The sequence below is a fragment of the Lampris incognitus genome, chromosome 18, assembly GCF_029633865.1.
Source record: "Lampris incognitus isolate fLamInc1 chromosome 18, fLamInc1.hap2, whole genome shotgun sequence".
Lineage (NCBI taxonomy): Eukaryota > Metazoa > Chordata > Actinopteri > Lampriformes > Lampridae > Lampris > Lampris incognitus.
Window position 1 is genome coordinate 3,851,442 of NC_079228.1, and position 13,409 is coordinate 3,864,850.

At 48.4% G+C, this 13,409-nt stretch overlaps 2 non-coding genes and 7 pseudogenes across 2 annotated transcripts; all 9 read right to left on the bottom strand.

The window, feature by feature from the left end:
* Positions 1 to 4,752: 4,752 nt before the first annotated feature.
* LOC130129330 (5S ribosomal RNA) lies at positions 4,753 to 4,862 on the bottom strand (annotated as a pseudogene).
* Positions 4,863 to 5,564: 702 nt separating this feature from the next.
* Positions 5,565 to 5,674, bottom strand: LOC130129377 (5S ribosomal RNA; annotated as a pseudogene).
* Positions 5,675 to 6,381: 707 nt separating this feature from the next.
* Positions 6,382 to 6,501, bottom strand: LOC130129416 (5S ribosomal RNA). Its single transcript, XR_008812023.1, has one exon. It is a non-coding gene; the product is annotated as a 5S ribosomal RNA (ribosomal RNA).
* An 806-nt stretch (positions 6,502 to 7,307) lies between these two features.
* LOC130129392 (5S ribosomal RNA) lies at positions 7,308 to 7,417 on the bottom strand (annotated as a pseudogene).
* A 703-nt stretch (positions 7,418 to 8,120) lies between these two features.
* Positions 8,121 to 8,230, bottom strand: LOC130129387 (5S ribosomal RNA; annotated as a pseudogene).
* A 1,618-nt stretch (positions 8,231 to 9,848) lies between these two features.
* Positions 9,849 to 9,958, bottom strand: LOC130129331 (5S ribosomal RNA; annotated as a pseudogene).
* Positions 9,959 to 10,659: 701 nt separating this feature from the next.
* Positions 10,660 to 10,769, bottom strand: LOC130129378 (5S ribosomal RNA; annotated as a pseudogene).
* A 707-nt stretch (positions 10,770 to 11,476) lies between these two features.
* LOC130129417 (5S ribosomal RNA) lies at positions 11,477 to 11,596 on the bottom strand. Its single transcript, XR_008812024.1, has one exon. It is a non-coding gene; the product is annotated as a 5S ribosomal RNA (ribosomal RNA).
* A 1,619-nt stretch (positions 11,597 to 13,215) lies between these two features.
* Positions 13,216 to 13,325, bottom strand: LOC130129333 (5S ribosomal RNA; annotated as a pseudogene).
* Between the last annotated feature and the right edge of the window lie 84 nt (positions 13,326 to 13,409).

Here is a 13,409-nt window from a genome sequence, read left to right on the forward strand (position 1 = left end):
GGTCTCTCAGTTTCCAATAATTTAGACATTTTTCTATTTTACTAATAATTTCCGTCCATGACAGATCACGAGCTGCCACTACATCTTTACCGATGTAGGTACCTAGAATTTTTATATGCTTGCTTTGTATTTTAAAAGGTGTGGTCTCCTGCTGAGGCTCAGCCATGTTAATGAACATGATTTCTGACTTACCTACATTTATGCGGGAGCCAGAGGCTCGACCGTACATGTTTATTACTGCCATTGCTCTCTCTATGCTTGCCATGTCCTTTACTGTTAGGGTGGTGTCATCAGCAAATTGCTGGACGACACAGGATCCTCCCCCTGGTAACTCAATACCTCTAATACCCTTGTCTTGTTTTAATAGAATTCCTAGTGGCTCTGCTATTATTGTGTACAGGATTGAGGATAGTGGACAGCCTTGTCTGACCGACCTTTCCAGAGGAAACGCATCAGTGGTTGCACCGTTGCATTTGACCTTACCTGTAGCTTTGCTATATAATAATTTTACCCAAGTTAGAAATCTGTCTCCAAAACCTACCTTCTCCAGTACATTAAACATAAATTGATGCTCTACTCGGTCAAAGGCTTTATTGAAGTCAATGGCCAGAAGGACACCTGCTTGATCTGTCTCTTTTAAATACTCCACCACATCTCTTATGGTGCGTACTGTGTCAGTGACTTCTCTCCCTGGCACACTATAAGCCTGGGTGGCTTCTATTATTGTATGTAATATTTGTTTGACTCTGTTTGCCAATATTTTCATTAGTATTTTGTAGTCATTGTTCAACAGAGTAATGGGCCTATAATTTGTTAGTTTATTCTTCTCCCCTTTCTTAAAAATTAAAGTGATCAAGCCTAGAGTCATTGACTCCGGTACCTTCTGTTCTTTTTCCATTGTTTTATACAATTTCAGTAGTGTTGGTTTGAGCGTGTTGCAGAAAGCTTTATAGAAGTTTGCCGTCAACCCATCACTACCTGGGCTTTTATTTGACATCATTTGATTTATTGCACACTCTATATCTTCCTCAGTTATTTCCTGTTCACACGCTGATTTATCCTCATCATTTAATTTAGCAGTCATCTCTTCCAATATGTCATTTGTAGCTTGTATGTCTGAACTCTCAGTTTTAAACAAGTCACTATAAAAAGTTTGTACTGTTTCCAGAATGTCTACGAAATTGGTCACTACTTTACCTTCTTTATTTTTGATTTCTTGCAAATAACACTGATTTTGTTTCCTTTTTTCCAAGTTGAGGAAAAAAGCTGTACTTTTCTCCCCTTCTACTGCATATTGAGCACGGCTCCTCACTATAGCACCTTCACATTTTATCCTTTCAATTTCATTTATTTCATTTTGAATATTCACAAGCCTTTCAACATTGACAACCGGTTGTGCATTTAATTTAGCAATTGTATTTCTTAATGATCTTTCTTTTTCTCTAGTTTTAAAGTTCAATCTTTTCGCAAACTGAATACTTTTTTGTTTAATTCTCACTTTTAATTTCTCCCACCCCTCTATGATATTTTCCCCAAACTCAGGCTGTGAACATTCAAATGAGATCAATTTAGAGATGCATTCAACATAATCCCTTCTGTTCAGCAGGCTAGCATTAAGGTGCCACACGCCTCCCCCCCTCCCCCTCCTTTTACCCCCCATTCCCACACGCAGGATGGCATGATCACTAATGAAATTTAAACAATAGCGCACAGTATCGAAAAGGTCGATCTGCGGTTTCTTGACTAAACAAAAATCAATCCGACTTTGCCGTACAGTGTCCATTTGTGGCTGTACTCTCGAGTACTCTCGTGTTATGGGATTTCTGGTTCTCCATAAATCACAGAAATTATTCTTGGCCATAAACAGATTCAGGGCCGCTCTAGAACAGTCGTGTTTATAGCTACCGTTATCGCTAATGTCAAGCCTGCTCATCTTGACATTGAAATCCCCAACTATGATGTCACAGTCTTTAGCTATGATATTCAATTCTCGAAAGAAAGAAGACCTGTCCCCCTCGTGGTTGGGCGCATAAATGTTCAGTAATTTGTAGACAGTGTCTTCAAAAACAAAGCCCACTTTAACCCACCTCCCCCCAATGTCTTTGTCTATTAGAGTGGCATCAGCCTCAATGTGGCTACTCACCATGATGCTTACTCCTCGTGCCCGCTGAGTCCCATGGCTTGAAAAGTAGGATCCAGGCCACCTTTTCTTGCACTGAGTTTCACAGTCAGTGTCCCAGTGGGTTTCTTGGAGACAGATTATTTCTGCATCACACATTTTTACGACTTTAGTGAACTTGTCCATGTCACGTAGTCCACGTACGTTGAAAGATGCTATTTTGACCATGGTGAGTGGGAAAGACAGAGAAAAATAATCCCCAAACAAAAAACATGATGCACACCCTTTTCAGTCCATTATTATTTACCCCTCTTAGTCTTGCCCTTTCTGCTTGTTCCCTCTTCCCTCCCCTTACTAACTCCATCCCATTCCGAAGCCTTAGGGTTCGGCTGTCGTCTCTCACTCCCCTGCCCGTGTAGAGGCCCTCTCTGCCCCGGCTGCCCGCAAGGCAAGGACGCAAGGCTGGCCGAACTGCCCTCCCTCTGGTTGCTGCGGCTCCTGTCCCCTGATGTTGTTACAGCCTGACCCCTCAGCGACCCGTGCGCCAGAGTGGAGACGCTCGTCGGCATCCTCCCCACCCTCTCAGAGGCCGCAGTCAAACCGCCGCTTCCTCTTTTCTCCTCCTCTTCCTCCTCGACCTCGCTCTCCTCCTCCATCTCATGGCGTGCAGCTGACTGGGGCCCCTCTGCTTCGCCATCAGTCGCAATGCCATCAGGATGATTTCCTGTCTCCGTCTCTTCTGCCCCGTCCTCTACTCCCTCGCCGGTGTCCCTCTCTGTCTCCTCTTTGGGATCTGCTCCAGGCATGGCTGCGCATTCTCGTGCGTAGTGTCCGATCTCCCCGCACTTGAAGCACTTGAACTCCGGGCACTCCCGTAGGATGTGTCCGGGCTGGAGGCACAGCCTGCAAACTTTAGATTGATTATCGTGCAGCACTCTGAAGTATTCAATCCCTTCCAGCGTCTCAAATTTGGTGCTGTAAGGTAAAGAGGAGACATTTTCATTGAAACGGACTTTGAGGAATCTCGTCCCGTCAAAAACGTCCGTCCCGGCCCACTTCCTCCGCTTGATAGGAGACACCGGCTCCACGCCCCACTGCTCCAGTTTAGTAACAATTTGATTGTCTGTGACATACAGGGGAAGGTTCAAAAAGGAGACGATCCTGGTGTCCCTCGTAACTTCCGATGCCACCACTCTGGAGTTTCTAATTTTGAAGCCGTCCAGCAGTCTTGTTTTCCCTTTCGGGTTACTCATCGTGAGCTCCCATCGTTTGTCGCTTTTCGACCTGCAGCCCAATACTCTCCCACACGTGTTGTCAACCGCACGCAGAAGCTCCATCATGGAGATTTTGTCTTCTCCCTCCACGTCCACATTAACCACCAGGTCTCTGTCCATCTCTCTCCCTTCCCCCTCCCTCCCCGCCGCTTCCGCTGCGACCGCCGTCTCTTTCACCAACCCCATTGCTGTGGCCCCTCCACCTCGTCTCTCTTTTCGTTTCTCCGCTCGACTCTCCACCACCACAAATTCTCCTCTCTCCCCCTTCTCCATCACGCTTTCTGCCTCAGTCGGATTCGCGTCCTGCTGGGGCTTCTTTGTTTCCGCCGCTATACCTCCATTTTGTTTGTCCGTCTGCCCGTCGTCGTAAGTCTTGTCCGGTCCGAGTGTCCTTGCCGTCTGTGCCATTTTCGTGCTTCTAAAGCCACAAAAGTTTCCCCCGTGCAGCAGAAAGCTGCTGGGGGGGAGTTAGAAACGTGATTTTCAGAGACTGCTCTCGTTTCCCCGTCGATTTAATGTCTTTTTCGTCCGCTCCGCCGCCACCACGCCAACCCGGAAGTTATCAGGCTGGTATGGCCGTAAGCCGTCGAGCTTGAGTCTTGCAGCTTTTTCATAGATGAGTTGGCCGCCGACCTTCTTCTTTCTGTTGTCAGCTTGTTTCCCCACTTTCATCTTATGACGAACTCCATCACATCCTATCGCTTTTGCTGTCCAAGGAGTCACGTTTGTAATTTAAAAATATGACTTAAAGTGTCACGTATCAGGAACGAACCCAAAAGCAGACGGGACAACCAGGTAAGGGAGAATCAAGTCTTTATTGAAGTAACCGATCTCACGGGTAGAGCAGGACTCGGCTCAGTGGCAGGTAGGCAAGCAGGCAGGCAGGCAGGCAGGCAGGCAGGCAGAAGTCCATGAAAGGCGTCGTTCCAGCCAAGACTGGACCACAGTGGAGGCTTTTTAAGGGTGATGATCGCGTTGATGTCAAGGGAGAGCGGCTGACTGCTTTGATGGCCAGCTGGTGTCAGGGGCGTACGCTTTGATGTCAAGGGCGAAAGGCTGTGACAGCGAACGCTTTGATGTCAAGGCAAGTCCAGGGAGAGAGGCTGTGACAGCGGGGGTCAGCAGGTGTCAGGGGCAAACGCTTTGATGTCAAGGGCGAGAGGCTGTGACCGCGAACGCTTTGATGTCGAGGGCGAGAGGCTGTTACATAAAGCAAACTAAGATACAGCCATTGAGAAGACTTTTTACTGGTTTCTGACCCAAATGTTTGTCTGGTTTCACCTATACGTCAGATTTTTCAATTGGAATTCAGTAAAAGAAAATCAAAGTACTTTGAGATGATCGTAGGGCGGAATAAAAGGCTTACAGCACCTGGTATTCCCAGGCAGTCTCCCATCCAGGTACTAACCAGGCCCGACCTTGCTTTAGCTTCCGAGATCGGGCGTTATCAGGCTGGTATGGCCGTAAGCCGTCGAGCTTGAGTCTTGCAGCTTTTTCATAGATGAGTTGGCCGCCGACCTTCTTCTTTCTGTTGTCAGCTTGTTTCCCCACTTTCATCTTATGACAAACTCCATCACATCCTATCGCTTTTGCTGTCCAAGGAGTCACGTTTGTAATTTAAAAATATGACTTAAGTGTCACGTATCAGGAACGAACCCAAAAGCAGACGGGACAACCAGGTAAGGGAGAATCAAGTCTTTATTGAAGTAACCGATCTCACGGGTAGAGCAGGAGTCGGCTCAGTGGCAGGTAGGCAAGCAGGCAGGCAAGCAGGCAGAAGTCCATGAAAGGCGACGTTCCAGCCAAGACTGGACCACAGTGGAGGCTTTTTAAGGGTGATGATCGCGTTGATGTCAAGGGCGAGAGGCTGTGACAGCGAACGCTTTGATGTCAAGGCAAGTCCAGGGAGAGAGGCTGTGACAGGGGGGGTCAGCAGGTGTCAGGGGCAAACGCTTTGATGTCAAGGGCGAGAGGCTGTGACCGCGAACGCTTTGATGTCGAGGGCGAGAGTCTGTGACATAAAGCTAACTACGATACAGCCATTGAGAAGACTTTTTACTGGTTTCTGACCCAAATGTTTGTCTGGTTTCACCTATACGTCAGATTTTTCAATTGGAATTCAGTAAAAAAAAAATCAAAGTACTTTGAGATGATCGTAAGGCGGAATAAAAGGCTTACAGCACCTGGTATTCCCAGGCGGTCTCCCATCCAGGTACTAGACGGGCCCGACCTTGCTTTAGCTTTCGAGATCGGGCGTTATCAGGCTGGTATGGCCGTAAGCCGTCGAGCTTGAGTCTTGCAGCTTTTTCATAGATGAGTTGGCCGCCGACCTTCTTCTTTCTGTTGTCAGCTTGTTTCACCACTTTCATCTTATGACAAACTCCATCACATCCTATCGCTTTTGCTGTCCAAGAAGTCACGTCTGTAATGTAAAAATATGACTTAAAGTGTCACGTATCAGGAACGAACCCAAAAGCAGACGGCACAACCAGGTAAGGGAAGAATCAACTTTTTATTGAAGTAACCGATATCACGGGTAGAGCAGGAGTCGGCTCAGTGGCAGGTAGGCAAGCAGGCAGGCAGGCAGGCAGGCAGAAGTCCATGAAAGGCGACGTTCCAGCCAAGACTGGACCACAGTGGAGGCTTTTTAAGGGTGATGATCGCGTTGATGTCAAGGGCGAGAGGCTGTGACAGCGAACGCTTAGATGTCAAGGCAAGTCCAGGGAGAGAGGCTATGACAGGAGGGGTCAGCGGGTGTCAGGGGCAAACGCTTTGATATCAAGGGCGAGAGGCTGTGACCGCGAACGCTTTGATGTCGAGGGCGAGAGGCTGTGACATAAAGCTAACTAAGATACAGAAATTGAGAAGTCTTTTTACTGGTTTCTGACACAAATGTTTGTCGGGTTTCACCTATACGTCAGATTTTTCAATTGGAATTCAGTAAAAGAAAATCAAAGTACTTTGAGATGATCGTAGGGCGGAATAAAAGGCTTACAGCACCTGGTATTCCCAGGCGGTCTCCCATCCAGGTACTAACCAGGCCCGACCTTACTTTAGCTTCCGAGATCGGACGAGATCGGGCGTTATCAGGCTGGTATGGCCGTAAGCCGTCAAGCTTGAGTCTAGCAGCTTTTTCATAGATGAGTTGGCCGCCGACCTTCTTCTTTCTGTTGTCAGCTTGTTTCACCAATTTCATCTTATGACAAACTCCATCACATCCTATCGCTTTTGCTGTCCAAGAAGTCACGTTTGTAATGTAAAAATATGACTTAAAGTGTCACGTATCAGGAACGAAGCCAAAAGCAGACGGCACAACCAGGTAAGGGAAGAATCAACTTTTTATTGAAGTAACCGATCTCACGGGTAGAGCAGGAGTCGGCTCAGTGGCAGGTAGGCAAGCAGGCAGGCAGGCAGAAGTCCATGAAAGGCGACGTTCCAGCCAAGACTGGACCATAGTGGAGGCTTTTTAAGGGTGATGATCGCGTTGATGTCAAGGACGAGAGGCTGTGACAGCGAACGCTTAGATGTCAAGGCAAGTCCAGGGAGAGAGGCTGTGACAGGGGGGTCAGCAGGTGTCAGGGGAAGTACGCTTTGATGTCAAGGGCGAAAGGCTGTGACAGCGAACGCTTTGATGTCAAGGCAAGTCCAGGGAGAGAGGCTGTGACAGGGGGGGTCAGCAGGTGTCAGGGGCAAACGCTTTCATGTCAAGGGCGAGAGGCTGTGACCGCGAACGCTTTGATGTCGAGGGCGAGAGGCTGTGACATGAAGCTCACTAAGATACAGCCATTGAGAAGACTTTTTACTGGTTTCTGACCCAAATGTTTGTCTGGTTTCACCTATACGTCAGATTTTTCAATTGGAATTCAGTAAAAGAAAATCAAAGTACTTTGAGATGATCGTAGGGCGGAATAAAAGCCTTACAGCACCTGGTATTCCCAGGCGGTCTCCCTTCCAGGTACTAACCGGGCCCGACCTTGCTTTAGCTTCCGAGATCGGGCGTTATCAGGCTGGTATGGCCGTAAGCCGTCGAGCTTGAGTCTTGCAGCTTTTTCATAGATGTGTTTGCCGCCGACCTCCTTCTTTCTGTTGTCAGCTTGTTTCACCACTTTCATCTTATGACAAACTCCATCACATCCTATCGCTTTTGCTGTCCAAGAAGTCACGTTTGTAATGTAAAAATATGACTTAAAGTGTCACGTATAAGGAACGAACCCAAAAGCAGACGGCAGAACCAGGTAAGGGAAGAACCAACTTTTTATTGAAGTAACCGATCTCACGGGTAGAGCAGGAGTCGGCTCAGTGGCAGGTAAGCAAGCAGGCAGGCAGGCAGGCAGAAGTCCATGAAAGGCGACGTTCCAGCCAAGACTGGACCACAGTGGAGGCTTTTTAAGGGTGATGATCGCGTTGATGTCAAGGGCGAGAGGCTGTGACAGCGAACGCTTTGATGTCAAGGCAAGTCCAGGGAGAGAGGCTGTGACAGGGGGGGTCAGCAGGTGTCAAGGGCAAACGCTTTGATGTCAAGGGCGAGAGGCTGTGACCGCGAACGCTTTGATGTCGAGGGCGAGAGGCTGTGACATAAAGCTAACTAAGATACAGCCATTGAGAAGACTTTTTACTGGTTTCTGACCCAAATGTTTGTCTGGTTTCACCTATACGTCAGATTTTTCAATTGGAATTCAGTAAAAGAAAATCAAAGTACTTTGAGATGATCGTAGGGCGGAATAAAAGGCTTACAGCACCTGGTATTCCCAGGCAGTCTCCCATCCAGGTACTAACCAGGCCTGACCTTGCTTTAGCTTCCGAGATCGGGTGTTATCAGACTGGTATGGCCGTAAGCCGTCGAGCTTGAGTCTTGCAGCTTTTTCATAGATGAGTTGGCCGCCGACCTTCTTCTTTCTGTTGGCAGCTTGTTTCCCCACTTTCATCTTATGACGAACTCCATCACATCCTATCGCTTTTGCTGTCCAAGGAGTCACGTTTGTAATGTAAAAATATGACTTAAAGTGTCACGTATCAGGAACGAACCCAAAAGCAGACGGGACAACCAGGTAAGGGAGAATCAAGTCTTTATTGAAGTAACCGATCTCACGGGTAGAGCAGGAGTCGGCTCAGTGGCAGGTAGGCAAGCAGGCAGGCAGGCAGAAGTCCATGAAAGGCGACGTTCCAGCCAAGACTGGACCATAGTGGAGGCTTTTTAAGGGTGATGATCGCGTTGATGTCAAGGACGAGAGGCTGTGACAGCGAACGCTTAGATGTCAAGGCAAGTCCAGGGAGAGAGGCTGTGACAGGGGGGTCAGCAGGTGTCAGGGGAAGTACGCTTTGATGTCAAGGGCGAAAGGCTGTGACAGCGAACGCTTTGATGTCAAGGCAAGTCCAGGGAGAGAGGCTGTGACAGGGGGGGTCAGCAGGTGTCAGGGGCAAACGCTTTCATGTCAAGGGCGAGAGGCTGTGACCGCGAACGCTTTGATGTCGAGGGCGAGAGGCTGTGACATGAAGCTCACTAAGATACAGCCATTGAGAAGACTTTTTACTGGTTTCTGACCCAAATGTTTGTCTGGTTTCACCTATACGTCAGATTTTTCAATTGGAATTCAGTAAAAGAAAATCAAAGTACTTTGAGATGATCGTAGGGCGGAATAAAAGCCTTACAGCACCTGGTATTCCCAGGCGGTCTCCCTTCCAGGTACTAACCGGGCTCGACCTTGCTTTAGCTTCCGAGATCGGGCGTTATCAGGCTGGTATGGCCGTAAGCCGTCGAGCTTGAGTCTTGCAGCTTTTTCATAGATGTGTTTGCCGCCGACCTCCTTCTTTCTGTTGTCAGCTTGTTTCACCACTTTCATCTTATGACAAACTCCATCACATCCTATCGCTTTTGCTGTCCAAGAAGTCACGTTTGTAATGTAAAAATATGACTTAAAGTGTCACGTATAAGGAACGAACCCAAAAGCAGACGGCAGAACCAGGTAAGGGAAGAACCAACTTTTTATTGAAGTAACCGATCTCACGGGTAGAGCAGGAGTCGGCTCAGTGGCAGGTAAGCAAGCAGGCAGGCAGGCAGGCAGAAGTCCATGAAAGGCGACGTTCCAGCCAAGACTGGACCACAGTGGAGGCTTTTTAAGGGTGATGATCGCGTTGATGTCAAGGGCGAGAGGCTGTGACAGCGAACGCTTTGATGTCAAGGCAAGTCCAGGGAGAGAGGCTGTGACAGGGGGGGTCAGCAGGTGTCAAGGGCAAACGCTTTGATGTCAAGGGCGAGAGGCTGTGACCGCGAACGCTTTGATGTCGAGGGCGAGAGGCTGTGACATAAAGCTAACTAAGATACAGCCATTGAGAAGACTTTTTACTGGTTTCTGACCCAAATGTTTGTCTGGTTTCACCTATACGTCAGATTTTTCAATTGGAATTCAGTAAAAGAAAATCAAAGTACTTTGAGATGATCGTAGAGCGGAATAAAAGGCTTACAGCACCTGGTATTCCCAGGCAGTCTCCCATCCAGGTACTAACCAGGCCCGACCTTGCTTTAGCTTCCGAGATCGGGCGTTATCAGGCTGGTATGGCCGTAAGCCGTCGAGCTTGAGTCTTGCAGCTTTTTCATAGATGAGTTGGCCGCCGACCTTCTTCTTTCTGTTGTCAGCTTGTTTCCCCACTTTCATCTTATGACAAACTCCATCACATCCTATCGCTTTTGCTGTCCAAGGAGTCACGTTTGTAATTTAAAAATATGACTTAAGTGTCACGTATCAGGAACGAACCCAAAAGCAGACGGGACAACCAGGTAAGGGAGAATCAAGTCTTTATTGAAGTAACCGATCTCACGGGTAGAGCAGCAGTCGGCTCAGTGGCAGGTAGGCAAGCAGGCAGGCAAGCAGGCAGAAGTCCATGAAAGGCGACGTTCCAGCCAAGACTGGACCACAGTGGAGGCTTTTTAAGGGTGATGATCGCGTTGATGTCAAGGGCGAGAGGCTCTGACAGCGAACGCTTTGATGTCAAGGCAAGTCCAGGGAGAGAGGCTGTGACAGGGGGGGTCAGCAGGTGTCAGGGGCAAACGCTTTGATGTCAAGGGCGAGAGGCTGTGACCGCGAACGCTTTGATGTCGAGGGCGAGAGTCTGTGACATAAAGCTAACTACGATACAGCCATTGAGAAGACTTTTTACTGGTTTCTGACCCAAATGTTTGTCTGGTTTCACCTATACGTCAGATTTTTCAATTGGAATTCAGTAAAAAAAAATCAAAGTACTTTGAGATGATCGTAAGGCGGAATAAAAGGCTTACAGCACCTGGTATTCCCAGGCGGTCTCCCATCCAGGTACTAGACGGGCCCGACCTTGCTTTAGCTTTCGAGATCGGGCGTTATCAGGCTGGTATGGCCGTAAGCCGTCGAGCTTGAGTCTTGCAGCTTTTTCATAGATGAGTTGGCCGCCGACCTTCTTCTTTCTGTTGTCAGCTTGTTTCACCACTTTCATCTTATGACAAACTCCATCACATCCTATCGCTTTTGCTGTCCAAGAAGTCACGTCTGTAATGTAAAAATATGACTTAAAGTGTCACGTATCAGGAACGAACCCAAAAGCAGACGGCACAACCAGGTAAGGGAAGAATCAACTTTTTATTGAAGTAACCGATCTCACGGGTAGAGCAGGAGTCGGCTCAGTGGCAGGTAGGCAAGCAGGCAGGCAGGCAGGCAGGCAGAAGTCCATGAAAGGCGACGTTCCAGCCAAGACTGGACCACAGTGGAGGCTTTTTAAGGGTGATGATCGCGTTGATGTCAAGGGCGAGAGGCTGTGACAGCGAACGCTTAGATGTCAAGGCAAGTCCAGGGAGAGAGGCTATGACAGGAGGGGTCAGCGGGTGTCAGGGGCAAACGCTTTGATATCAAGGGCGAGAGGCTGTGACCGCGAACGCTTTGATGTCGAGGGCGAGAGGCTGTGACATAAAGCTAACTAAGATACAGAAATTGAGAAGTCTTTTTACTGGTTTCTGACACAAATGTTTGTCGGGTTTCACCTATACGTCAGATTTTTCAATTGGAATTCAGTAAAAGAAAATCAAAGTACTTTGAGATGATCGTAGGGCGGAATAAAAGGCTTACAGCACCTGGTATTCCCAGGCGGTCTCCCATCCAGGTACTAACCAGGCCCGACCTTACTTTAGCTTCCGAGATCGGACGAGATCGGGCGTTATCAGGCTGGTATGGCCGTAAGCCGTCAAGCTTGAGTCTAGCAGCTTTTTCATAGATGAGTTGGCCGCCGACCTTCTTCTTTCTGTTGTCAGCTTGTTTCACCAATTTCATCTTATGACAAACTCCATCACATCCTATCGCTTTTGCTGTCCAAGAAGTCACGTTTGTAATGTAAAAATATGACTTAAAGTGTCACGTATCAGGAACGAAGCCAAAAGCAGACGGCACAACCAGGTAAGGGAAGAATCAACTTTTTATTGAAGTAACCGATCTCACGGGTAGAGCAGGAGTCGGCTCAGTGGCAGGTAGGCAAGCAGGCAGGCAGGCAGAAGTCCATGAAAGGCGACGTTCCAGCCAAGACTGGACCATAGTGGAGGCTTTTTAAGGGTGATGATCGCGTTGATGTCAAGGACGAGAGGCTGTGACAGCGAACGCTTAGATGTCAAGGCAAGTCCAGGGAGAGAGGCTGTGACAGGGGGGTCAGCAGGTGTCAGGGGAAGTACGCTTTGATGTCAAGGGCGAAAGGCTGTGACAGCGAACGCTTTGATGTCAAGGCAAGTCCAGGGAGAGAGGCTGTGACAGGGGGGGTCAGCAGGTGTCAGGGGCAAACGCTTTCATGTCAAGGGCGAGAGGCTGTGACCGCGAACGCTTTGATGTCGAGGGCGAGAGGCTGTGACATGAAGCTCACTAAGATACAGCCATTGAGAAGACTTTTTACTGGTTTCTGACCCCAATGTTTGTCTGGTTTCACCTATACGTCAGATTTTTCAATTGGAATTCAGTAAAAGAAAATCAAAGTACTTTGAGATGATCGTAGGGCGGAATAAAAGCCTTACAGCACCTGGTATTCCCAGGCGGTCTCCCTTCCAGGTACTAACCGGGCTCGACCTTGCTTTAGCTTCCGAGATCGGGCGTTATCAGGCTGGTATGGCCGTAAGCCGTCGAGCTTGAGTCTTGCAGCTTTTTCATAGATGTGTTTGCCGCCGACCTCCTTCTTTCTGTTGTCAGCTTGTTTCACCACTTTCATCTTATGACAAACTCCATCACATCCTATCGCTTTTGCTGTCCAAGAAGTCACGTTTGTAATGTAAAAATATGACTTAAAGTGTCACGTATAAGGAACGAACCCAAAAGCAGACGGCAGAACCAGGTAAGGGAAGAACCAACTTTTTATTGAAGTAACCGATCTCACGGGTAGAGCAGGAGTCGGCTCAGTGGCAGGTAAGCAAGCAGGCAGGCAGGCAGGCAGAAGTCCATGAAAGGCGACGTTCCAGCCAAGACTGGACCACAGTGGAGGCTTTTTAAGGGTGATGATCGCGTTGATGTCAAGGGCGAGAGGCTGTGACAGCGAACGCTTTGATGTCAAGGCAAGTCCAGGGAGAGAGGCTGTGACAGGGGGGGTCAGCAGGTGTCAAGGGCAAACGCTTTGATGTCAAGGGCGAGAGGCTGTGACCGCGAACGCTTTGATGTCGAGGGCGAGAGGCTGTGACATAAAGCTAACTAAGATACAGCCATTGAGAAGACTTTTTACTGGTTTCTGACCCAAATGTTTGTCTGGTTTCACCTATACGTCAGATTTTTCAATTGGAATTCAGTAAAAGAAAATCAAAGTACTTTGAGATGATCGTAGAGCGGAATAAAAGGCTTACAGCACCTGGTATTCCCAGGCAGTCTCCCATCCAGGTACTAACCAGGCCCGACCTTGCTTTAGCTTCCGAGATCGGGCGTTATCAGGCTGGTATGGCCGTAAGCCGTCGAGCTTGAGTCTTGCAGCTTTTTCATAGATGAGTTGGCCGCCGACCTTCTTCTTTCTGTTGTCAGCTTGTTTCACCACTT